This window comes from Neofelis nebulosa, chromosome 4, assembly GCF_028018385.1.
Source record: "Neofelis nebulosa isolate mNeoNeb1 chromosome 4, mNeoNeb1.pri, whole genome shotgun sequence".
Classification (NCBI taxonomy): domain Eukaryota; kingdom Metazoa; phylum Chordata; class Mammalia; order Carnivora; family Felidae; genus Neofelis; species Neofelis nebulosa.
The window spans coordinates 14654233-14678130 of record NC_080785.1 but is presented as its reverse complement, the minus strand read 5'-3'; the positions used below and the strand labels follow the sequence as shown (position 1 = coordinate 14678130).

At 48.3% G+C, this 23898-nt stretch overlaps 1 protein-coding gene and 1 long non-coding RNA gene across 4 annotated transcripts in view; one reads left to right on the top strand and one right to left on the bottom strand.

Annotated features, from left to right (window-relative positions):
• The window catches only part of SLC37A3 (solute carrier family 37 member 3), a 152555-nt gene that overhangs the window by 26061 nt on the left and 102596 nt on the right, over nt 1-23898 (bottom strand). The gene's annotated exons all lie outside the window — the stretch shown is intronic.
• LOC131508900 (uncharacterized) lies at nt 8201-16669 on the top strand. Of its 3 annotated transcripts, none has more exons than XR_009260206.1 (4): nt 8201-10088; nt 11599-11711; nt 11898-11984; nt 12392-16669. It is a non-coding gene; the product is annotated as an uncharacterized LOC131508900 (long non-coding RNA). The 3 variants fall into 3 exon arrangements; XR_009260205.1 differs by having other exon boundaries at nt 12342-16668; XR_009260204.1 differs by having other exon boundaries at nt 11898-16666.

Below are 23898 nucleotides of genomic sequence, written 5' to 3'. Positions count from 1 at the left end.
TTTCTCCCGCTTGGTAACAGAACCCCAAATTTGTTCCAAGTAGAATTACCCCCTGCTAATGGACTAATTTTCAGCTGGGTCTGGACATTAAGTTCTAGCCAGTGAAGTATCAGCAAACAGTACGGTTCTTCCAGGAAAGTGTCTTTAAAAGAAGGTATAGGGCCTTCTTTCTTTCTTCTCTCCTACTGCTTAGAAGTCAGGTGTGATGGCTGGAACCCCAGCAATCGTTTTGGACCATGAAGGATGAGACACACAGTCTAGAAAGGGCAGACAGAGGGCTGGAAAGAGCCTGTACCCCTGATAATGCTGAAGCTGACATATTAGAACTAGATTGTGTACATGAGAAGCAATTTAATATGTCTGTTTGAAGCTGCTATTGTTGTGGCCGAATCTAAACTAATTGATATAAATCAGGAAATTTCAACTGTTTTCTCTAAACCATAAGGATGATTCCTAACTATATGGCCCGGAATGCATATCTGGACCTGAGAAGGTATGACCAGCAACTTTCCACTCACTCTTGAAGCCTCTGTGTGCTGTGTTTGCAGAGGCAGGAGACCAATCCTCTCGAAGCTTCTGTGTGCTGTGTTTCCAGAGGCAGGAGACCAATCTAGCAGCATTACTCATCCTTGGAGGATCAGGTCATCCAAGCTGCCAATCCAGGCTCATCAAGGATCTGTAAACCTACGTCTGGGCTCTATTTCCAGAACTCCCAAAGCCCATCCACCTCCTGAGCCTTCAAGCTGCTGTTTTCTCTTAACCTCAGAAAACCCCTGCGGTTGTATGATCATGAGCTCCAAACGGGGGTCATTGAAAAATCACAAGAAGTCAGGAAATAAAACTACTTAGCCTGTTCATAGAAATTCAGTAAAAGTACACTTAGTAGCGTGAGTGAGTCGGAGCAAATCTGTAAATGTAAAGAGCTTAGAATCCAATAGTGATAGAAATCGCTGGGATGGGATGCTCAAGCCTTCACTAAAAGAGTTTCCCATTACAGCAAGAAGTTCAGTCTTGCCTGAAGAGATCAGAATATAGGAAATTCCCATCCATTTCCCACCGAGGAGAAGCATCTTGGGAGACTCAGCCCGTCACAGGTCAGCAGCTCTTCAGTCCCTCCAGCACCTGTCTGCCCCTCCTTCCTGGTCCAGCCCCAGTGCTGGGAGTGAACGAGGTGTGGGGAGATTGCACCTGTCAGCGGGAAGACACCCAGCAGCTTCTTAGTGCATTTTCCTAGCTGCCAGGGAGACCGACGGGCTGTAGGGAGAGTGTATGGGTCCCGGAATTTAGGAAACTCAACCAAAAGCAAGTTTACTCCCTGACAAGGCTGAGCTAATCAGTAATCATTTGCAACCATCTCAGTTGTTAAGGCTGCGGCCCGTGGAGGAGATTAGCCACATGGGAGGTGGTCCAGAGGCAGGTGACGGGTGCCCAGGCCCCTGGCACTGAGCATGTTGTGGCGCATATGGAGATCGTCATGGAGAAAATCTAGAGAGAACTCTGCTTCCGGGTAGTGTAGGCATGGATGGGGGAGGTCCCCCTGTGATGCCGAATACGGGGATGGGACATCGTGCCTCACATCCTCTTTCCGCTCCAGCTGTTGCTACAGCAACCAGCCACACAGGGTGTCACCTACGGCACCTTGCCTCAGCTGTGCCCCGGATCTCCTGCCTTCTGCCCTGGCTTTTCTCTACTGTCACCTGTGGAATCGGTAACCTGCAGCAACCCACTCACCGTGGGGCAGCTCTCACTACCAGGAAACCAGAACCGGTGGGGAGTCTCCACCCCCTTTGCTTGGGCAAACAAGTCACAGGCGTGGTCTTCACGGCTTCTTGGAAGACCCCCGGCAGGACTGAGCCCTGGTTACCCAAAGCCAATTGGGGTGACGTTTCCCTTTCCTGTTTCTCTTGCCCGGTCCTCTCTCTAGTTCCTCGGGATCATTTCCCAGGGGAGGTGACCCGCATGCAAGTCCATCTTCTCAGGCTCCGCTTTCAGGGGCAATCAGGCTAGAAAGACAGGAGACAGACCGATGCCCAACTGTGGGAAGACACCAGCCTTGTGGGGTCCCAGCGGAGCACCTGTGGTATTTAAGAAAGTACCCAACGGGAAACTAATAACTCCAGTGGCCGGGGATGTGTCCAAAGGCCTGAAGCCGGGACTCTGGGCCCTGGGACACCGTGACTTTTGTGTGTGTTCTTCGGCTCCATACCCTGTCCAACGCCTCATCCCAGAGCTCCTCTGCCCACACGGTTTCATGCGTCCAGTCTACACTGACGGGTTGCAAACACTGCATCAGTTCACCATCCCATTTCTCGCCCAGACCCCGGACTGGTTCCAAGGTACCTGTCTCGGTCAGTATCTGAGAAACGTCTCTCCTTCCCAGTTTCTGCTGTGAAGGTCCAACTACCAGGCTGGAAAGTTCAGGATTCCTTTCCCCCAGCATTAAATCAGCCAGCAAGTCCTGTAGTTCCTTTAGTGACATTCTTCATGTCTTCACTCCTTTCCCAGCAGCCTGGCTCTGGGCTCACTTTTTAACGCAATTCCTGACACAGCTGGTCTCCACCGGTGACGCCAGTGATGCGACCTCCAGCACCTTTCTCCAGGAATCCACCCTGGGCCCCGGGGTGGGGCACCACTCTGTTCGGAGGGCTCATGGGCTCTCGGGGCCCACAGATCTTTGGCTCTTCCTGGGGGCAGACAGAAGGTTCCAGTGAAGACCACCGCAGCCTGGTCTCACAGGAGCGAGTGGGGAGATGGGCCCCTGGGACCCTCCAGCACCAGCGGCCTGCACCCCAAGTGGCACAGCGAAACCTCCCAAAGCAGAGCCGGTGACGGTCGCTCCTAACATTCCATTTTCCCTTTGGACAGTTTTAAGTGTTGCAAGTTGTCCTGTCACTCTAAGCCAACACTGGTGTCACTCTAGTTTTGCCCACTGGCTCTTGTCCTGCCCCCCGGCTGTCTCTGATCTGGACTTACACGTATCAGTCTGATCCCTCTTTCGTGCGGTGGCTTTTCATACTTGAAGACAGTTCTCCTGTGCTCTCCTCCTCCCCTCGGTGCTTTCAGCACCTCCAGCAACCTCCCAAATGACTTGGTTTCTAGGTCTTTCGTCATCCCCAGGATTCATTCATTTGTCCAGTAAATAATTATTGTGCACCTACGTGCCAGGTCTTGTTGGGCAATGGGAGGTAACATTGAAAAGGTCAGGCTTGATCTGCTTTCGTGAAGCTTATTTAAGTCCTGGAGAGTTCTTGAGTTTACTCTTGTGCCTTTTAAAATGTGATGCCCATACTGAATGTAATAAATACCTGGCACCTAGGACCAGTGAATTGTACGATGGGCCTGTTATGTCCCCTTGTACCTTCCCGCAACTTGAATTTTGTGTTCAACGAAAATAGAAAAGCACTGGGCCGGGGGCCCAAGTCCATTTCTTGCTTAAAGCCAAGCCTCTTCAAGGAGCGTCTGGGTGGCTCAGTCAGCGGAGCGTCAGACTTCAGCTCAGATCCTGATCTCATGGTTCATGGGTTCAAGTCCCGCACCGGGCTCTGTGCTGACAGCTCAGAGCCTGCAGCCTGCTTCCGATTCTGTGTCTCCCTCTCTCTCTGCCCCTCCCCTGCTCAAAAATAAATAATCTCTCTCTCTCAAAAATAAATAAACATTAAAAAAAAATTAAAGACACACTTCTTTGAGACTTTGATTCCCCATCCATAAAATAAGGGTAAAAATACCCTGTCCGTCTTCCTGAATCATTCTGAAGAAACCAAGCACGTGCACCGAGTTTTCAGCAGCCTGGGGTGAAATCTGATCCCTGTTAGATTGCTACTTCAAATCACAGTGATTCTGAGATGCTGGATGAATGTCAGCGCTCAGTCCCATCCCTGAAAGTTTCCCCTGGGTCTTTCAGGGAGTCCTCAAAAGGGTTCCCCAATTAGTCCCAGTCACGACTGTGTCCTTCTGCCCTGACTTCTCTGGCTGAGATCCATGGCCCCCAAACCACCACTAAGAGCCCCAGGGCCACCACTGCTAATGGCACAGTGCCCATGGTGAGGCTGTAAGTCTCCAGGTCAGAGGGGCCGCCTCCATGCCCTACGGCCCCCACGCCCCACGTGACCCACCAGCGCTGGTTCTGTGCAGAGATGGAGAAAATGCACCTTGCACCCTTGCACTCGCCCCATCTCCTGCAAGCAGCCTGCAGCAAATCTCCACCCCTTCTCCACCCACCTCCTTCCCCCCCAAGGGGAAAACAACAACGACAACAAAAACACCAGTTTCTGTAAGAGTGAGTTTAGGAATCACTGGCTCTCCAGTCATTTGCTCCCCCGGATTCAGACCTGGCTTCTCGTAACAGATGATTAACGTGCTGAAACCAGAACGATGAACCTCTACACTCAGGTGAGATGAACAGTGTATTTGTTGAATTGAAACATCCACCTCAAAAAAAAAACCCAGAAAGCTGCTAGCCACTTTTAAAAGACAACCCCTCCTCCTTCCTGGCACCTGGACTGCCCTGCCCGGGATAAATGAAGGGCACAGGACCTGGTGACAGTGATACGGCAGAGACGGCAGAGCATATGGGCAACATAGATGGTCAAAGAGAATCAGGCAGATGAAAAGAAAAAAAAAAGCTGATAATAACTCCATAATAAGAAAAGGGTTGTAGGAGAAAGGGGTGTGGTCAGAGGCTGACAACATTTGTCTAGTCCTAACGATGGGTACACTGACCACTTCATCAAATGTTGTAATAGAGGGACATGATAGGGGGCTATCTCCTCAGCTACCATGGTTGGAAGTCAACAGGTAATGTCCCAAACTGAAAAATCAAGAAATAGTAATATACACATATTATTTAGGAAAATAGAGGTAAATGCCAGGAAAAAGGCTGTCCAGTTGAGAGTCATTTCCTCCGAGGAGAGAGCCCAGAGGACAAAGGGTGGTTGTTCCTTTTCATGACGATAAATATTTATTCCATTTCAGTTTCTTTTTAAAGTTTATTTGAGGGCCGCCTGGGTGGCTCAGTCAGTTAAGCGGCCAACTTCGGCTCAGGTCATGATCTCGTGGTCCGTGAGTTCGAGCCCCGCGTCGGGCTCTGGGCTGACAGCTCAGAGCCTGGAGCCTGTTTCACATTCTGTGTCTCCCTCTCTCTGCCCCTCCCCCGTTCATGCTCTGTCTCTCCCTGTCTCAAAAATAAATAAAACGTTAAAAAAAATTTTTTTTAAATAAAAAAAAAAGAACATTACTTTGTAAAATAAAAAAAAACCCCACTTTTTAAAAAAAGTAAATGATTGGGGTGCCTGGGTGGCTCAGTCGGTTAAGCGTCCGACTTTGGCTCAGGTCATGATCTCACGGTCCATGAGTTCGAGCCCCGCGTCAGGCTCTGTGCTGATGGCTCAGAGCCTGGAGCCTGTTTCAGATTCTGTGTCTCCCTCTCTCTCTGACCCTCCCCCGTTCATGCTCTGTCTCTCTCTGTCTCAAAAATAAATAAACATTAAAAAAAAAAAAAAAAAGTAAATGATTTGGTAAATAATGTCAAAGTCAAGTTACCACTTCCATGTCATTAACACACACACACACACACACACACACACACACACACACACACACACGCATTCCATTTTAACTCCAGGGCATCAAAGCACCCAGCTGAGGTCTGAACGGCATGTTTTTGCTAACGTGTTTTTTCTAACGTCTCCTCCAGTTGGGAAGGAAGGACAGATCAGGTCCGGAGCAAATCTCTGTGGGAAAACTTCAGTATAGCTTGTCTTGGAGCAACTTGTTCTGGAATCCAATTCCCAATAACCATTTAGACACAGCTCTCACCAGGGAAAAACAAAACCCTGAATGCTTCTGAAAGAACGCATCAAGGTCTACTGCCTACGACTGCTATAGAACTTGCTATCGCGATAGAACTTTCATGCTTATTCTTCGTAATGGCGACAGTCATCCAAAAAATCAATAACTTTTCACTGTGCAGTTACTGTGTGCCAGGCACTGTTGCGCTTTGTGGGTTTCGATTTGTTTGATCCACCCAATTAGCTTTTAGCGGAGGGGGTGCTCAAGAAGGAAAGCTCTAGAGGCACCTGAGTGGCTCAGTTGGTTGAGCGCCCTACTTGGGCTCAGGTCATGATCTCGCAGTTTCATGAGTTCGAGCCCTACATGGGGCTCACTACTCTCAGAGCAGACCGCGCTTCAGGTCCTCTGTCCCTTCCTCTCCCTCTGCCCCTCCCCCACTCATGCTCTCTCTCAAAAATAAATAGCACATTAAAAAAAAAAAAGAGTGGGGCCTGAGTGTCTCAGTTGGTTAAGTGTCCAGCTTCAGCTCACATCATTATCTCGGGGTTCCTGGGTTGGAGACCCGCGACCGGCTCTGTGCTGACAGCTCAGAGCCTGGAGCCTGCTTCACATTCTGTGTCTCCCTCTCTCTCTGCCCCTTCCCTGCTCATGCTGTCTCTTTCTACAATATATAAACATTAAAAAAAAATTTTTTTTAAGAAGAAAGGGTGTCAGACAGCTAGGCTTTCAATTCCTCATCTATAAAGTGGGGGATAATACCTGCATGGGAGAGAGTAGTTGTGAGGAGTAAATGAAATAATGTAGATAAAGCACTTGGGCCCAAGGTTTTCCACTGTAATTTCACAGGCATCAAGAATTGAATGATACATTTGAAAAATATGAACAGTATTAATTTAATAAAAAAAAAAGCAGGAAATGGAAAATTTTAAGATTCTAGAGTATTTCAGTCTGCCCTTCAATATGTCCGTCCTGCTGGAGGTGAACTTGGGGGTGGCGTTTGATCTATGGGTCCCCAGGAGCCAGTCTCTGCTAAGCCTGGCGTCATTCCACATCAAAGGAGACAAGGAGAAGTCAGAGGAACCGAAATGCTGCCCACACTTCAAAGGGAGTCCCTCTTCCGGAAGTTGTTACAGCCTTTCAAGGAGGGTAAAACAGCGGTGCAGCTGGGGGGGGGGGGGGGGGGGGCACTCTCAGCGAGGTACAGCGACATCCAGCTGGCTTCCACGCTGGGACGCGGAACTTTCCGGGGTCCAAGCAGCACAGCGGGGGAATGAAGATGTCGCTGTGTATACAGACCGTCGGCCCCTCCGCCTTCCTCCTTCCCAGCACACTGAGGGGCAATCGGCAAGCTCCATCTCGGAGTGGACCATCAGCGACGGCCAGTCCCCTGCAGGCGGTGCCCCGCTCTGCGCTCTGTCAAGTCCACAGCTCTGATCCCTGGGCTTCCGCCGCGAGGCTAACACATTGGATGGCTGCGTTTCAAAGTCACAACCAGAAATAAAACGCTCCCTATTCTCGGGGCGGAGACGGCGGGGATGCAGGGAAGTGAGGGAGCGGGGCGGGGGGTGGGGAGGGTGGTAGTGAAGAAGGGGCCTAAAATGATCTGCTGTCTCCTGAACAGGTGCTCTGGGCCCAGCATTTGAAGGCCCCCTCTCGCCGGCCCCCCGCCCTCCTGCCTAGGGCCCTCGGCTAAGCTGGCGGTGGACAACAGGCCCTTCTGCACCCGTCCGTAGCTCACTTTCTAGTGACAGAGAGGGACAGAAACGGGCTGAGAGGGCTTGGGGAATTTCCCGGCGCTCCCCTAACAGGTTAGGGAGGTGGTCGAGCTGCGGGCGGACCCTCCGGTGGGCCCTGGGGTACTCCCTCGGCGCGCAGTACTCCCCCGCCCCCTGCGATCCCCACCCCATCGACCCTTAGGCATCCCCCTTACCCCCTGCGCGTTCACAGCCTCTCAACACCCCACTGACCGCCCCCCCCCCCCGGGCCGCTCGCACCGCCCAGCCCCCCCCCCCATCCGAGCACACTCCCGACCCCCGCGCGGTCCCACCTCCAACCCCCTGCGCACCCCCCTCGCCGGCGCAGCCCGGGTTGTCTCGGGACCCACCCCCCCGCCCCCGAAAACCCGGCGGAGCCCGCGCGGGGCGGGGGCCGGATGCGGAGACGTGCCGCACGTGCGCCGCGCGGGGATTGGCAGCTCGGGCCCCGCCTGCGCCCCCGCGCCCCCGCCGAGCTGCGGAGGCCCGGGCTGGTGAAGGGGCGCCCCGAGCCGCGGCGGCTGCAGCCGGTCCGGAGCGCGGGGGGCCGCCCGGGCGCGCGGGGCCGGGCTGCGGGGTGCGGAGTGCGGGCTGCGCGGCCCGGAGCGGCGGGGGAACAATGACAGCGGGATGGGAAGTGGGAGGGGGGTTGGAGCAGCCTCCGGAAAGCGCCGCCAACTGCACGGGTGCTCTCTTGCCCGGCGCGGCTAAAACGGGCTTGCTCAGAGGGGCCGGAGCTGCTGTTTTGCCGAGTGAAAATACTTTCTGTAAGTGATGAAAAAATTTCCCACTTTATTCGGTTGTTGGCTGGGGCCCAGTGCATTGAAGTCCCAGAGTTCTTCGGGGAGGAGCCAGGAGGTTTACTGCATCCTCCGACCTGTGTTTCGCGGGGAGAAGAGTTAAGAAGCCTGAGCATTCTAACGCAGCTGGCGGAGCTTGAGAAAGTGACAAAGGCAGAGCTCGTGTGCGTGGCTCGGGGACGATGCCCCGCCTCTGAGCCGGGGACCAGAAATGTGTCCATTAAGGGACTGGTAATGGCTGGGTTTAGCCTGGGACGGTTCCCCCAAGGAGGCGATTTGAGAGGAGGCTGTAGGTGCCCGGCCTGGGGCTGGAAGAGCAGTCCGGGAAGGGCCCAGGGGGCGTGGAGGGCGCTCCCACCGGCCACCTGGGGACAGGAGGCAGCAAAGGCGCCAGCAGCCCTCACAGATTCCCGGGGCTGTGAACTGCGCAGGGCCTGTGGCTCCTGGTCCCAGCTACAGACAGCCAATAAAAGATAGACGCAGGGTACCCCTTCCCTCCCCCCCCTCCCTCGCCCCCGGAGCCAATGGAAACCTACCCGCCGGCGGACGAATTGCCACCCGCCTGCCTGCGGAGGAAACGTTTTAGGACACCTGGCCAAGAGGCTTCCCTTGGGGGTTGCCTTTCCAGGAGCCCAGGACAGGTGTGTATGAAGGACCAAAATACCAGGAGCGTGTTCAATTAGTCATTCTTTTGGATCAGAGCGCCTGCTGCTTGTAAAGCCACACACACGCCATTACAAACTGTGAGGGGGCAAAGAGCAAAGGCAAGAGGGCAGAGGGGAAGAAACGTGCTTCCTGCCCTGAGCATCTTAGAGGGGTCTTTCCACCTGTTGTATGTCCTGCAGCATGTTCCCTGCTGTAAAGGTTAGCGTCTTGTATTTGTGTAATGCTTCACAGTTTCAAACTGTATGATTTATCTGGTAATCACTGTAACCTATAAGACAGGTATTATTACTCATGTTTAACCGGCAGAGGAAGTGATGCTCAGATTAGCTAAACCCTACACCCAAAGTGATACTGCCGTTAGTGATGGCTGTGGGACTAGTACTCAGTGTTGTGGCTGCAAATCCAGGGCTCTTTAAATACATCAAAGGAAGGAAAGCAGGCCTGTTTTATGATTCTGGCGCCCAGGACACACCCAACAATTAGAATGAAATCCAGAAGGACTAGGTTAATTTCTTAGTCATTGCTCTTTCAGATCGTCCCCTTGCAACACAGGTGAGCGCCAGTATTATACACCTGTGTGTGAAGAAGGGGTTCCATTGACTCGCTGCCAGGAAAGCCAGTCCTGGAGGTAAGAACAGAACGGGGGGATGAACACGGGTCACCAGCTGTGGCTCCCTTCCTTATCCACACTTAATAGTGCCTGAGAATGAGCAGAAGGACAGCTCCATTCACCAGAGCCCAAAAGGGAACGAAAACCACTGATGGTAGGAAAATGCTGTGTCGTGTGTAAGACCTTGGAGGAATATAGGGTAGGGAACTGAGAATGGGTGGGAACTTTTTTTCACTAAAATAAAATGAAAGAGTCAGTACTCTAAACCGAGATAAGGTCAGTGGCTTACATTTACATGACTTCTATTCTGATCAATGGACCATGTTTGCTTCATTTCCTTACTCTCTAGACGTGCCCTGTTCCTACAGTGGCCACTAGCCGTGTGTGCATGCTGAGCCCTGAAATGTGGCTAGTCCAAATCGAAATGTGCTGTCCATGTAAGATTTGAAAGATTTGAAAGACTTGGGAAAAGTAACAGCTTACTGACACCTTTAACACTGATGATGCCTTAAGAGAATATTGGGGATCCACTGAATTAAAATCAAATACATTATTGAAATTAATTTCATCTGTTTTTTACTTGTTTTCATGTGGCTCCTAGAAAATTTTAAATTACATACATGGTTTGTGGGGGCTGAGAACGTTCTTGATCTGGGTGACAGAGATTTATGTATATGTGCGTAGGTGTTCATTTCATCCAACTGTGCCCTTAAACCTTGTGTACTGTACTGCTATATGTTAATAAAAATCCGTTTAAAAATTTTAAAAAGAAACTAACAGTGGGTTCCTGTTGCATTTAGAGCAAAAGCGAAGCTCCTCTCCTGGGCCACCAGACCTGGCCTGCTCCTCTCCCTCGCCGGATACCATTCTCCCCATGGCTCACTGACCTTCCCACTTCTCCAGTGTGCCTAGCTCATACCCATCTTGGGATATTTGCATTTGCATTTTCCTCTGCTTGGAAGGTTTTTCGTCCAGATCTTCTTTGCTCCCATTCATATCTCAGCTCAAACATCACCTCCTTCTTCCTTGACCATCTATATCGGTTAAGATGTTTTGGTCAAAAGGAACAAGAAACCTAAATCGACTTAAACATTGAAGGGAGTTTATTGGCTGTAGAACTAAGTCCAGAAGAAAATCAGGCTCCAGCCAGGGTATAATCAGGATTTTTCTGTAATTCTCTGGGTGCTCCCCTCAACAGGTCACCTTTATCCTCATGCTCAATATGTCTCATGCAGCAATATGGCTGCAGCAATCCCTGGCCTCACATCCATATCCAACCTCATCCAGAAAGAGAGATTCTTGTCCTCCAACACTCAAAGGAAAGTCCGGACTTCACCTAACCAGTCCCTTAGCCCAGGAGAATCCCACACACTAACTGGGGTAACCCTGAACCAGTCAGTGCTCAAAGGACCCTAATTAGTAGGCTTAGGCGGTGAAAGCCCCATGCCACCACCCAAATCTCAAGGCTACGATGCGTTTGAGACATTTGGATGGGTGCTGGGGAAGCAGCGGATGTGTCACTAGACCACCCTACCACCTTGAGTCACTGTCTAAACCAGTACTTGGCAAACTTTTCCTGCCATGAAAAAGAGTAGATAATGAGGGTTTGCATGCCTCCTAGAAGTTTGTATTGTTTTAGAATCCTTAAAAATATATAAATGATTCTTAGCCCATGGGCCTTACTAACTAGGCCAAGGGCCGGAGTTGACCCAAGGGCTGGATTTGCCAACCCTGATCTAGACCATCGTGATGCTTGTGATGTCTAAATTTACCTTGTTTATTTATTTCCCCTGACTATAATGTAAGCTCCATGAGAGCAGCAACCATGTCTGTCTTATTCACCACTGTCCTCTCAACACCTAAAACAGTGCTGTGCAGAGATGCTCAATAAATACTGGATGAACGATGAGAAGAACTTTATGTCAGAGTAGGAGGACTCAGTGCCTTGCTCTGACCTGGCTTTTTCTGCCCTCCCCTCTAGAGGACACAGCTGTCCCATCCTGGGCAGGACAGCCGCTGGTCCATGAGATGGCTTTATGCAAACTGAGAAAAAGAAATCCCTCTGACTGATGCAGCCTGGCACCCAAGGCCATGGTGAGGGGGCAAGGACTGGATTGTGTACAGCGGCCTCGGGGTGGAGTTCTGAGTCAGGGTTCTAAGATCTCACCTTCTTTTATTGTTCCCACACCTCTACGGCAAATCCTCTGGCTGTGCTCTGCTTGCTGCTTTGACTCTCTTCTCTTTCACCAACTCCCAATACCCTCTTGTTCTGGTTTTCAGCAAAATGACTGCAATTTGCATGTACTGAAGTGAAATTCTCATTTGGTACCTGGAAGGGCATCCAAGCATAACAGAATGTGGCATCGGGTCAGTATGCGGTGGGGGAGGGATTTCTGTCCTGTGCGCTTACTAAAGCTCAAGAAAGACAGTGGGAACCTAGAAAAAGGGCCAGCCAAAGTCGTCAAGGAAATAGGGAAGCTATCATAAAAATACAGAGTAATATGTTGAGGGTTCTTCCATCTGGAAAGATAGAAGCCAAGAAGGAATCACATCTGTTTGATCATGAATGTTAGGTGAGGCTGGTCACGAACGCATTCACCAAATCCTGAACTAGACCAGGGTGCCCTGCTTAAAAGCTTGAGAGAATTCTGTTTAGGAAGAATAAAAGAAAATCTGACTTCACTCCATGGGTGGTAAGCTCATGGAACTCATTACCCCAAGCAGGCATCAGGCGGGAGATAAAAATGCCCAGTAACCAAGACTGCTGTTGACAGATTTTAATGACTTACAAGAGGAATGAGGATGCCTTGGGATATCAGGATGTGCTCTTAGAAGTGGCTGACAGGAAGCGTAACTTCACATTGCTTCCCTGCATATCCCCGGAAGGGACAGAGTTCCGAGCAGGAAAGATCACGAGTCATGGCCATAGGCCACCCATGTCTTGGGAGGTCTGGAAGATTCCCTTGCTCAGGGGAAGGGGGCCTCATCGATCAAAGAGTGACTTTCCCAACTTGGGTTCCTCTAGGCCAGCTACAATCTGTCACTGGGAATCTGGAAGTCATTAAGATGATAAAATGATGTTCGTGGAAACATTACATAAATGCCTACTCAGTGGAAACTCACCTGTTGTCATTGTAATAGCTAATGTATATTATGTGCCATGTGCTGCTGTAAGTACTGATTTAATCCTTATAACAACCCTGTAATATGGGTACTATCATATCATCATCCTATTTGACAGGTGGGAAAACTGATTCACAGAGAAATAACTTTTTCAAGGTCCCACAGCTCATAAGTGATCCAGGATTCAAACTCGGGCTAACTGTGGAGTATATCATTTCCCCCATGAAACCGGGGTTAAGGCCACCCCTACAATCCTACTAAGGAAGACCCTGCTCAGCTCCAGTCAAGTGTTTCCATGAAGGAATGCAGGCCCATCGTGCCCATATAGATTTTTTTCAAGGAAAGTCATACGAGTCAACACTTGGTTCTGGATCGAACAAATCCAGCTAAATCTAGCCTGAAGTCATCTGGCTCCTGACTTCTGCTCTGCCCGCACCACCTCTCCAGCAACATGTCTCACAGACAAGACGCTTGACCCAAGTTCCTAGGCATGTGCTCTGATCGGTGGGACAGACTCACGGGGCTGGGGTGCTTCTGTGACTGGGGGGGTCTGTCCCCACTGGAACAGATTTTGTGTCCCTGCCACTCAGCAATGTCCAGTAATCTCTCTGCTCCCTTGCAGTTCCAGGACCCACTGGAAACTATGAATGCCATCACTGAAAGTAGCATCAAAGGCTCTGAGGCAGAGAGGTTGGATGTGTGGGGAGATAGGCTCTCTGGCATAGAACTTGATTGTCCAGAATAAGCGCATAAACCACACAAAATGTTTAGAATCCAGGGCTACACCTTAGATCTGGTGGGTTCTGAGAAAACTGGCAAAGCAGAGGCAGGGCAAGAACCTGTGGCATCTAGTGGAGCCTTCATTCAGGGTCACCCCATAGGGTTGGGCAGGTTGCGCACTGCACCTCAAGTTGAACAAAGAGGACTGGGGGCCTTTTTCTAGTTTACACAAAGGCACTATCTATTTGTTAAACTGAGCACTCCTGAGGCTGTGTCTGCCCAGAGGAAGGACCTTTTCTAATTCGTACCAAGTCTCCATATGTACCTGGGGGACCCTGAAGAAATTTGGGGTGCTGCTCTATAGCACAGAGCCTGATGCACCGCCACCTCAGGACAGGGCTCCGAGCTCAATGACAGGACTGAAGCTGAGCTTCAGTCCAGGATTTAGAGCTCTGGCTCCCCAGCTCCCTGTACCAGCCAGTGCTCCAGGGAGGAAGAAGAGGGAGGGCAACGAGGCCAGCCTGCAGCAGGACCAGGGTTCAGCTTCCTCATTCCGTCCCCAGTGAGGAGACGCTCACCCAGCCCCTGGGAGCAGGAAGTGAGAGAAAAGGCCACACCTGGGCACAAGACCCTTTATTGCACAAGAGCCCCACCCCCCTCATAAAAGTGTCTGAAACAGCGTCCTGGATCCTGACCAAACAGATTACAGCAGCGACCTGGGGGGAAGCCAGCAGAGGGGTGGAGACTTTCTCTCCCCTACAGAACACGGAACCAATCTCAGCTAATCCTCACAATGTCCCTGTTCACGGGTAAGGAAACTGAACCAGAGCTAAAGAAAGATAAGGAATTGGGTCAAGGTCACATAACTAGTAAGTTGCAGAAGTGGACTTTGAACTTGAAGTGGACGCTGTGGCCTCTGTCCAGGTTCCCCTTCAGGGCTGATGACAGCTCACAGCCAGTCCCTCAGGAATAGCCCTGCCTGAAGGGAGCCACCCCATGTCCAACACTGGCCCCTTCCTGGGGCGGCCCCCATCCAACTCAGCCGTGCTGGGGTGGGGGTGGGGTACAAAAATCAAATCCCTTGCCTCAATTTGGGACAATTCCGAAGGGCCATCCTGGCTTCAGAGTTTTTGTTGCAACTGTTGCATGTCAACATATCCCTCTGCTTCCCTCACTTCTAAGAGCTGCTGCTGAGGGGCATGCTCCCCAATAAACTCTCTGCTTGCAAATCTCCTTCTTAGCATTGGCTTTGGGGACATCCCACCTAAGACCCCTGCGTTCCCCACCTTTATGAAACACTGCCTCCCACCTCAAGCTTGCCAGGATAGAAGAATCCAGAATTCCGCTAGGGAGGGTGAGGCAAACCAGCAATGAGCAACAGCAGGAAGCCACCATCACCCCCTAGACTAGGACAGAAGATGGGACAGTGTTACCCGAGCCCAGGGGTCATCCAGCAGAAGCTGGGAGCACAGTAGGTCACAGCAGGTCTGTCTGGGAGAAACAGAAACCCCCTACTGGAGACATCCTTGAGGTTTGGGAGCATAAGACCCTGGCTCCTCCCTTCTCCCTCCTTCAGTTTTATGACTATAGACTACTTATAAGCACAGAGAGTGAATACCCAGGGTTAACTCTGCACCTATTTAGGTAATATTAAAAACTGAGAATGTTAAGTCAGTTTCAGGTCCCTTCTGAAAGGGAAACATTGCTGTGGAACCAGAGCATCATCAGCCTCAGCCCCGGCCCTGCACAGCCTGAATGTCCAGACTTTCTATCCCTCCTGGATCTTTGATCCCTCCTGGATTGGGGGTGGGTAGCCCAAAACAGCCTGGAGAGCCAGGGGACTTTACAGCCAGAGGGTCCATCCTATGGAGGGGCCCCTAACTTTAGGAGTCCGTCACTCCAGGGCATTAAAGTCACCTCGGGGCTGTGAATGTCAGTCCAGAAGAGTGTGTGCATATGTACGGTGTCTCTCTCTGTGGTTCACAGACAGGCGGTGTGTGCACATCTTTTCCAATGGAGAGGAGTCTTTGGCATCGGTAATAGATGGAATGTGAATATTGTATTGTGTGGAGGGACAGCTCCTCTGGCCTGTCCCCAGGGAAGGAAGACAAGATCCAGTGGAGAGGTGAGGACCAGGGAGCCCAGCCCAGCTCCTGGCTCCAAGGAGGCCGGCCCCGCCCTGGAGACAAGCTGCCATCTGTTTGTTTTCCAGTGGGCTGGAGACCTGGGCTGAAGGCACATCTGCTTCTGTTTATTCTTCCTCCTTATCTTAATGGGCCCCCACCCATCACTCCCTGTTACTCCTTGCCACCCACCTCACCACCGCTGGGACACTCTCTTGCTGCCCCAGGCAAAGACTCGGGGGGGGGGGGGGGGGAGGACAAGCTGGAGACTTGGTGTCCTGGGTTAAGCGTCCTCACTAAACACCACCCCCCCACACACAAGTTCAACTGGACTCTATGGTCAAAGTGGAAAAGGACAAAAGGAGTAAAAGGCCAAAGACTCTCCTCCCGAGAAGGAAAGCAGGAAACTGGTAGGTTGCCAGGGGCAACCTTAGCTCTAAGAGAAATGTAATTACATTGAAATTTCAGGTTACACCTAGGCTAATAACTACAACTGGAAATTCCTGTGGGGAGGAGGAAGTTTTCTCTCGTTAAGAGATAATAGAGAGTTACTCGCCCTTGAACCCAGAACAGTCAGTTTCGTACAGGAAGAACTTCAGTCACAGAGGGCCCCTGCTAGCCAATAAGGCACCTTTGTGCAGATTAGAGAAAGGGGCCCCTTCCTCCAGGCGGCTGCCCTCTCACTTCCCAGCACCCTGGGACAGGAGAAAAGGGACAGTTACATAATCCTAGCAGCTCTCCCTTCCTCCCTCCCTTTGCTCTCCCTTTCAATAACCTGGACAGCCTGAGCTCTGAATAGACCACCCCAGGAGCAGAGAAAACCACCGGTAGCTGTGAGGGAAGCTCGAAAGGCTTTGAACACTAAACTGGTCCAAAGTCCCTGCTCTATTTCATTCCATGATAAGGCTTTGAGTTGAGTTGTAAGAAAGCTTTCTAATCATGTTCCAGGCCTGACCCGGGTTATGCTAAGTTGTGATTATTGGCAATTTAGAAATCATGAGAAAGGTACCAGATTTCTCAAGGATTTCCTTTTTTTTTTATTTTAATTTTTAATGTAATTTTTTATTTCAGAGAGAGAGAGAGAGTGGGGGGTGGAGGGGTAGAGGAAGGGAGAGAGAGAGAGAGAAAGAGAGAGAGAAAGAGAGAGAGAGAGAGAGAGAGACCCAAGCAGGCTCCATGCTCAGCAAGGAGCCCTACAAGGGGTTTGATCCCACAACCCTGGGATCATGACCTGAGCCAAAATCAAGAGTCAGACACTCAACTGACTGAGCCACCTGGGTGCCCCATCAAGGATTTCCTTCTTTAAATTTTGCTTAATACCTGTCATCACCAAGCATGGTTTTTGCTTCTGTTTTTAAGTGTAGATATTATGAAGTTCCGTTCTTTTTAAGTAGTTCTCTTTTTTTTTGGTGGCAAAATTGGCAATATAGCATGATGGTTCCAAGCCTGATTTTGGAATCAGAATGATCTAAATTCTAATTTTTTACTCCCCTAATTGCTAGCTGAGTGGCCCTGTACAATTTACTTAACTTCTCCACGCCCTAGTTTTCTCATCTATAAAATGGGGATAAGAGTACTTACCATAAAGAATTGGCACATGAATTAAATGAGGTGATGCATGGAAAACAAAGTGCCGGGCACACAGCACCTAATATCCATTAGCTATTCTTAAGCTTCTTTTAAATGGGTAGGGAAAGTGACACCTTACTTCTGGGTAACCGAGAAGTTTTCTGTCCCTTAGAGAAATGGCTGATTCACTGTCTGGGGCAGAGAAAGTGAAACTGAGGCATCAACTTGTGCCAAAAGACTAGGAAGTGTTCAAAAACATAGGAGATATAGACGGGATTCTTACTGGCCAAATTTGGGACAATTAGAGCACCAAAATGAATAATGACTACAACTGGTAACATGAGGAATAGAACAAACTCTATGTGTCCATAGTGATATTCAAAACAAGAGGGGAAGGAAGGGAAATACCTAATAAAAATGGAAGGAATAATAGAATTGGACATCACTATTTTGCAGCCCCCAGTAAAATAAGTGATTTATACAAAGTTTATCAATGGAGCCACTGGATAAAAGTTTACTAGACAGTAAGATATTCACTTTGCCACAGAGGACCCAAGTATTATCAAGGGGAAAATTTCTCTTTACAATAGAGAGATCTGGGAGTCAGTATCTTAACTGAGTAATCAAACAGAGCATCACCAATAGTACAACAATTATGCACCTTCTGATGTAATATAATCTTTTTTTAAGTTTATTTATTTTGAGAGAGAGCGTGGGAGGGGCAGCGAGAGAGACAGAGAGAGAGAGAGAGAGAGAGAGAGAGAGAGGGAGGGAGAGAGAATCTCAAGCAGGTTCTGCACTGTCAGTGCGGATCCCAGTGTGGGGCTCGATCATGACCTGAGCTGAAATCAAGAGTCAGACACTCAACCAACTAAGCCACCCAGGTGCCTCTGATGTAATATAATCTGAAATACACAATACCACCTGTGAATTATTCCTGCCAAAGTAACTACCATGAATCTAACCAAGCCTCATGACTACATTCCAGCACATGAGAAAGATGGAGATAGAGGAACAAGAGAAATCAAGAAGATAAACTCACAATGTGGAACAGACCATAAGACAACTGACCGGTGACAAAGGCTCACTCCTTGACCAGACTTTAGTCAGGCTCCTTTGAATGTCTTTTGATTAGGACTTGCACTTGGTCCCCACTCTGTCTTGAGCCTGCCCAGCTAGTCTTAGCAAAGAATCTTGCTAAATCATCCCCCACCCTTGACATCTGATCACCCTTGACTTCGGATCAAGGTCTTCCGCCCAGCTTTGATGTCTAAGTCCCTGACCTGCCCTCAGCGAGTCATTTCAGGCCAGTGTAGCAAGAATCCCACTTACCCTTGATGTCTGCTCTTAGTACTTGTCCATCCACCGATGCCCTCATCCTGCTCTTTGGCTATAAATCCCCACCTGTCCTTGTTTCAGAGCTGAGCACAATCTGTCTCCCTTATTACAATAATCTTCATTATCATTTGACAATAATTTTTTCATTAACACTTCAAAAAGTTAATGTCATTTAAAAAAAAAAGTGGATTACTTTAGAATCAAAGAGGTTAGAAAGACTTAACAATCAAATGTATATAAAAGGTACCATGATTGGATTCTGACCAAAAACGAAAAAAAAAAAAAAAAATCTACGAAAGATATTTGGAGGACAATTAGATCCTTTTGATTATGGACTGGATATTATAAAAGTATTGTTAGTTTCTGCAGGTGTGATGATGGTACTGGTTATGAGGAAGATGTCTTTACTCCTGTGAAATACCCACATTTTGGTAACACCTGTATGTAGAAGTTGTCTTAGTTTCCTAGAATGGTGGTAACAAAATAACCACAAGCAGGTGGTTTTCAGCAACAGAACCTTGCCCTCTCACAGTTCTGGAAGCTAGAGGTCTGAAGTCAAGGTGTCAGCGGGGGCCAGGCTTTGTCCGAAGCCTCTGGGGGAAGATCCTTCCTTGCTCCCCCCAGCTCCTGGGGCTCTGGCAATCCTTGTTGTTCCTTGGCTCAGGACCACATTCACTCTAATCGCTGCCTTCAAGTCACGTGTCCTCCCCCCTGTGCCTCTCTGTGACTTCAAATCTCTCTCTCTTTATAAGGATACCAGTTACTGGATTTAGGGCTCACCCTACTCCAGTACGCTCTCACCTTCACTTGATTACATCTGCAAAGGTGCTACTTATAGGTAGGTCACGTTCACTGGTACGAGGGTTGAGGACTTCAGGCTGTCTTTTGGGGGAACATAAGTCAACCCACAACAAGGGTGAAATGTCAGGACGTCTGAAATTTAATAATTTCAGAAAAAAAATTTTTAACCAAGGAAAGTGTGAGAAAGGAAAAAAAACTAATGTACTGAATGGGATCATCGTGAAAGCTAGGTGGAAGCTTTAGGGGTGAGTATTGTATTCTTTCAACTTTTCTATATGTTTGAAAATTTTCAAAACAAAAAATTGAAGAAAATTTAAAAATAAACAAATAAATGAATAATTGAAGGAAAACCAGACTCCTGACAATTCTGCCATCCACAATCCTAGTGTTTCATTCATTCATATATGTGTGTGTGTGTGTGTGTGTGTATGTGTGTGTGTATATATATGTATATATGTAAATACATATATGTAAATATATGTATATATATTTTTTAACAAGCATTTTCATTTTTAATAAGCACTTAAAGATGATTCCAATGCACCACTAGGGTTGAAAAAATACTATAAATGCTAATACTATACCATACTATTAAAAACACTATTGGGTGGCTCAGTCAGTTAACGGTCTGACTTTGGCACAGGTCATGATCTCACGGTTCATGAGTTCAAGCCCCACATGGGGCTCTGTGCTGACAGCTCAAATCCTGGACCCTGCTTCGGATTCTGTGTCTCCCTCTATCTCTCTGCCTCTATCCCGCTTGTGCGCTTTCTCTCTCACTCTGTCTCTCTCTCTCTCTCTCTCTCTCTCCCTCCCTCCCTCTCAAATAGTAATTTAAAAAATACTACTACTACTAAATGCTAAATATATATATCTACACTAAAACACTAAATATATTTAGTAAATATAAATACTAAATACTCTAAATAATACTATCCTTATATTTATAGTACTAAATGCTATAAATACCATAAATACTAAAAATATTATAAACTCACATGGATGTATTTAAATCTCCTTCCCCTTCTTTCTACTAACACACTCTAAGATGTATTCTTTTTAGAGCGTAAATTTATGTAAAATTGTGTCCACCGAAACAACATACACATACACACACTCATACAAAGATGGTGAGTATTTCAGAGCACACTGTCCAATGTAACAATGTCTAACAACTTATTATTAGATATATATTTCACAATAGGGAGTTATATCCAAAGTAAGTTTATTTCCCTTGAATAGGCTTCAGCTAGGATTTTTTCACCCCTCTCTCTGCTCTTATCTCTCTTATGGGTTATATGCTTTTTTTTTTTAAGTCTCTTTACCCACATCTTAGCAGAGCTTGGGGAGGAGGCTTGAGGCTGATGCACATGTTCAATCTGCTGTGTTTAACGGGAAGTCCTCAGAACCCAACGTTTTCCACCCTAATTTTATTGAAATAGGCTTCCTCATGTAAACTAGTCCCAATTTTGAAATGGAAGTCAAGGAGAAATATGACTTGATTCACGTAGTTTGAAGACCACTTTCCAAAAATGCTTTTGGCCTGCGTGGTTAAGTCTGAATGATCAGTCTAAGTATAATCGTCTGACCATCATGTGTGGACCGTGTATACACAGCTTGAACCCAAAGCCCCAGCCTCGTCCCTTCTGATGAACACCAGTGCCCACAAACAGAAGGTTCCCCTTCTCTCGCCCTGGAATAAACAGGAAGGTCTCTTGGAGCTGTGGTCTCAGGGCCATAGCCCTGCCCCTAATTTCTTCAGACCCTTTACTAAGAACTGAGTCATTGCAACATCGTGCTCAGCCAGCTGTCTCAGCACAAGAAAAGCTTTGCTGTGGTATGAGGTTTTGTGGGCTGCAAACTACATCTAGGTCAGCAAATTAAACTCCACGGTGTGGTTACACAGTCCAGCTTCATCTAGCTCAAGGGCTGTCTGACTTCACTCTCTGGGCAATGGCTCCTCTGGCACTTGGGACACCCTCGGCGGGTGTTTAAGGTACAACACTTCAAGCCTAAACCACTGGATGGCATGTGCCTAAACACAGAATCTTGTTTTCTCCGCCAGGGCTCCAGGGTATGTGAGTAACAGCACTCCACGTCTGTAGACACTGAGATTTTGTGTGTGCATATTGGGACAAAAGGGGAAGGTGGAGACGTATTTCTTTGTTCCTTATTTTCATCTACTACTTGTGTTTTTTTGCTGCCATGATGACCCAAAATGAGCCTTGTTTTTTTTTTTTTTCTGTTCCCTTTCATGGAAGAAGAATTTTAAGTTTCAAGAAGAATTTCATAACAGACGGCCAACTGGTACACCTGGATAGGGTTTTACAAAAGGCAGTAAGTAGTTCAATGGGGTGGAGTCACCTGGTTCAGGAACTGGGTCTCAGGTTTACAGTGGATAAAGCCCTCAGATATGTTAAAAATTCAAAACAACTCAGCAAACGCTTACTTGAGGGCCTGCTGCTATCCAGGGCTCAGGAACACAGACGTGAAAACCAGAGTTGCCTTTCAGGAGCTCTTTGACAACGGGGAAAGTTCACCAACATTCTAGTGGATGACTACACTTTTTACTACCTAGCACCTACTCACACTTCCGGAAATAGTACCCCAAGTTCACTCTGGGGAAAACCCCTCCTTCATTCTCTGTGTCCTTTCATTGGAACTAGATCTGCCCCTGGCTCTAGAGCTGAGATACAAAGTCAGGCCTGGCCATAGTGATTGGTTGAAGATATACATGAAATGTTTGCTGAACTTAGTATTCAGGAAGAGGTACTAGATACTTTTTACCAGGGTTGCTACCAAGAAGGATGATATGAGAATAGAGTTGCCAGAAGCCACAAGATGAAATCTAAGAATGAGGCCAACATAGCAGAAGACAGACCTGAATGAGGGAAACCGAGCTCCTTGGTCAAGCCATTCTTGAAGTTCCATATATTCCTACACTTTCCTGTTAATTGTCCCAATTATCATTTTTATTTGTTTAACCTACTCAGATGGCATTCTCTGTAATTGGCAACTGAAACAGTTCTGTGTCATAGGTTGAATAGTGTCCACCAAAAGTTCACATCCACCCAGAACTTCGGGATGTGATCTTATTTGAAAACAGGGTCTTAGAAGACGTAACCAGTTAAAGATGTTACAAAGACATCATCTTTTTTTTTTTTTTTTTTTTTTAATTTTTTTTTTTCAATGTTTTTTATTTATTTTTGGGACAGAGAGACACAGAGCATGAACGGGGGAGGGGCAGAGAGAGAGGGAGACACAGAATTGGAAACAGGCTCCAGGCTCCGAGCTGTCAGCACAGAGCCCGACGCGGGGCTCGAACTCACAGACGCGAGATCGTGACCTGGCTGAAGTCGGCCGCTTAACCGACTGCGCCACCCAGGCGCCCCCAAAGACATCATCTTTAATATACAGTGTGCCCAAATATTTTTTTAAGTTTAATTACTTATTTGGAGAGAGACAGAGACAGCACAAGTGGGGAGGGGGGGGAGAGAGAGAGAGAGAGAGAGAGAGAGAGAGAGAATCCCAGGCAGGTTCCACACTGTCAGCACAGAGCCCGATGTGGGGCTCGATTCCACAAAAACCGTGAGATCATGACCTGAGCCGAAACCAAGAGTCGAACGCTTAACCAACTGAGCCACCCACAGTGTGCCCCAAATCTAACGACTGGTCTTCTTAAAGATGAGGAGAGGCGGAGGTTGGAGGCATTTATGTTGCCAAAGGCCAAGGAGCGCCTGGAGCTACCAGCAGTGAGGAGGAAGGCGAGGAAGGATCCTCTCCCGAGAGCACGTAAAGGGAATGTGGCCTTGCTGACACCTTGATTTCAAACATCTGGCCTCTAGAGCTGTGAAATTTCCAGTTTTAAGCCACCCAGTTTGTGGCACTTTATTACCGCAGCCCTAGCAAACCAATACCCTCTAATACATGAAATCACTCAATAAATATTTATTGGGCCCTAATATGAGTCTGAACAGATCTCAGAATAAAATCCAGAGAATGCAGAGAGATACCTGAGCTGGGACATTATGAGTCCTGAAGGACTGTGTGGCCCACCAACCTGCCCCCTCCATGGGCACCTCCGGAAGGCCCAGGGGAATCTGCAGAATTCATGTTCTCCGGGGCTCCCCTTCTCTAGCCTTCTTGCAAGCCCCTCTCCTAACACGTGGACTTCTTTTTCTTCAACAGAGAAATGAGCTCTGTTAGATATAAATTGAATACATTTCTCCCAGTTTGTCTTTTGTCTTTTTACTTCGTTTATAGTAACAGTTGCCCTGCAGAATTTCCATTTTTTTTACATTTTCAAATCTATCCTTTTTTTTTTTTAAGGCTTAGAGTTGGCTTTTAATCCCTTTGCGGGGGTCACCCAGGTGGCTCAGTCGGTTAAGCATCCACCTTCAGCTCAGGTCGTGATCTCACGGTTCGTGAGTTCGAGTCCTGCGCTGGGCTCCCGCGTCGGGCTCTGTGCTGACCTCTCAGGGCCTGGAGCCTGCTTTAGATTCTGTCTCCCTCTCTCTCTGCCGCTCCCCCGCTCACGCTCTCTCTCTCTCAATAAAAACATTTAAAAAAATTTTTTTTTAATTTCTCATTTTTATCTAATGGGCCAT